This window comes from Micropterus dolomieu, unplaced genomic scaffold (genome assembly GCF_021292245.1).
Source record: "Micropterus dolomieu isolate WLL.071019.BEF.003 ecotype Adirondacks unplaced genomic scaffold, ASM2129224v1 contig_8177, whole genome shotgun sequence".
NCBI classification, from domain to species: domain Eukaryota; kingdom Metazoa; phylum Chordata; class Actinopteri; order Centrarchiformes; family Centrarchidae; genus Micropterus; species Micropterus dolomieu.
The window spans coordinates 1-2,865 of NW_025737163.1; the positions used below are offsets into that span (position 1 = coordinate 1).

The following is a 2,865-nucleotide window of genomic DNA, read 5'->3' on the forward strand; positions in this document are numbered from 1 at the left end:
TATTATAAATGACAGACTCACCTTGCTTCTCTTGCTCCAATCCGAAAAGACCCGCTTTTCCGCTGCCAAGTCTCATCCACATCTTGCTGGAAAATAACATATTCATCCGCTACTTATCTGCTCACCAATGTCAGTAGGCTTAATTTGCGTTCCTCTTCTTCTCTCAATGGGGAATTGCAATTGGGTGGTGCGCCTCATTAATGTGTTACAAAAATCAATCAGCATAGTTATTAGTCGTATATCAGATCAAGAGAAAATATTCAGGACTATTTGCACCGCGAATTAATACTGTCGCCACACCGGGGTCATGGTCACTTTTTAAGAGATCCGGTTACCATATTCCAACTCACACTTATAAATTAAGTTGACACATTGAAATTTACATTTCACTGAACTGGCTTACAAACCTGAGTTGTGATAGTGATAACTCATTAAATTAAGTTGAAATTTCATAACTTATTATTTTAAGTGGAGTTAAATTATAGAAAGAAGTTACTATAACTTATTGATCCAATCCTTTTTTACAGTGTAGGACAATGGCTCAGAGAGGGTGCTGATAAACCTGTCATTGTTTTTAATGTGTATGCAGATCAGTTGATGTGACATGATTTGGGAAGATAAGACTACTACTTTTGTTTCCTCTTCTTCATGTCATTCCTTTCTACGTATGTTTTCATATTGTGTAACATTTTATTCATGCCATTTTTTTAACTTCCCATTCAGCTTCTGCTGCTTGTATAGCACTATCATAAGATTGCAATCTTAAAGGCGTCTGTGGGTAGCCATGGCGCAGAACCACCTGTTGTAGAAGTTGTAATAAACAGCACAGAGATAAAGTGTAATTCTTAAAGGTGAAAACACCTTCATTAGTACATTAACATGACTGTGAGGATGTGCTCAGGACTGTATATTCAAATACCAGATGGAAACACCACTTTGTAACATTAACATGACTATAATCTCAGGACGTGCCTAGGACTGTGTGCTAAATGCCAGGATCGAATCAACATTTGCACAAGGTCACCATGTGTTGTGGCAGAGAGATGCCGCATGTCGGGAGAGGGAGCCAATCTCGCCTCCAGTACTGTACGTATAAAGGAATGATTCATCGCACATTTGACTCCATTATTGATGTTACAAGTTTTCTATTACATCTTCGAAATGACTGTGTGTGGAGGAGGCACTGAGCCCCGCCCTCAGTGAAACACAGAGAGCAGAGGACAGAAGCTGTGTCACAAAAACATAGCAGCACAGTTTTTATCTGTTCATATAAATTGCATCCACATTTTGGTAGATTCCATTATTTTTAATATTGTATAGATGTCCAGTGTCAGTAACACGTCTGTTAATTTCAAGGATTTACAGACACAAAACACTGCGTTTTCTTATACTCACAGACAGGATTTTACAACTCTGGAAAGTTCTTACTGAAGCAACTATTAGACTATATCAGGACTGCCTTCATGTTACAAAGTATTCTAAAAGGAATGGGCAGACATGCATCCAAATCACTGAAATAATCAAACAAATAAGAATAAATAGCCATTAGTCACATGACAGATGTGTAATTCTGTAAACCACCAAAACCTGTCTAGAATAATATTTATTATGACATTATTTTGTAGATTTAGATTATTTGTCCTGTCTTATAGTTGGCCTTTGTTTTGCCACTTACTACTACCTAAATACCCCTCACCAAATCAAATTCATACCCACTACTGAATGCACAAAGATTAAATCACTAGGTCGTCTCATCTGACTAAGCATGACAGCACATAAGTGAATTTTCCACAAAGCATTCCTTCAAATTAGGCACAAGAAATATACAGAATTCTTTGAAATAATGCAAAACACGTAACAAATATGATTTTCTATTTCTAAAAATCATAGGAGAAAGATTCCCAGTGGATAGGGAGGGGCTCTTTTTACTTTCCTTACACGTGGTAGATGTAAGGAAAACTTGCTGTCAGTCAGTTGTCCTCACTGAGAAAATAGGCCTGCAGAGTCTTGCCCCTGGAGATGTATTTGATGCTCTCTATCTCACCACCATAGTTGCTGGGCTTCTGAAAGTGGATCTCCAGGTAGTCCTGCAGATCCTCTTCATCCTCCACGTCCTCAATGTCATCCAGTAGGATGGTTCGTTTCGGAGAGCCACAGAAAGTCTGAAACAAATCAACATCAACATTGTCATTGCTCTGCAGACAGTTTGTTATATAGCTTCCTTCTCTTCTTCACATGAGATGGATACCAACCTTATTCCAGCCTAGATGGCGCAGCAGACAGTCGCCTCTGGATTACGCTGCGTAATGCTTTTTGTGTTTTTGTTTATAAATTCTGTTTTCTGCCATCCCTTATTCATCGCGGGAGTTTTCGTCGTTTGTGCTGGTCACTGTTTACATTCCACCTCAGGCCTGTGTTAGTGAGGCGTTACTGCACCTGGCCGACGAATTTCCAAAGTACAGACAGCATATTAAGTGTCCCACCAGGGACACTAACACACTGGACCACTGCTACACTACAATAAAGGAAGCCTATCACTCTGTTCCCCGTGCAGCCTTGGGACTCTCTGATCACTGTCTGCTTCATCTTATCCCAACATACAGGCAGAAACTGAAATCTGCTTAACCTGTTGTAAAGACTGTGAAAAGATGGACCAATGAGTCAAATCTGGAGTTACAGGCCTGCTTTGACTGCACTGACTGGAGTGTTTTTATGGCTGCAGCCACTGACCTGGACGAACTAACTGACACTGTGACATCAGTTTTCGCATTAGTCATGTGCAGTCCTCCACACATCACTAACGTGAATGACTAATCATTCATGCAGCACACCTGGACACACCACCGATCACTGAACAGATCTCTG

At 40.1% G+C, this 2,865-nt stretch overlaps 1 long non-coding RNA gene across 1 annotated transcript; it reads right to left on the bottom strand.

The window, feature by feature from the left end:
- Nucleotides 1–1,291: 1,291 nt before the first annotated feature.
- Nucleotides 1,292–2,491, bottom strand: LOC123965036. Its single transcript, XR_006823608.1, has 2 exons — nucleotides 2,253–2,491; nucleotides 1,292–2,162 (listed from the first exon to the last, which is right to left on the bottom strand). It is a non-coding gene; the product is annotated as an uncharacterized LOC123965036 (long non-coding RNA).
- Nucleotides 2,492–2,865: the final 374 nt, after the last annotated feature.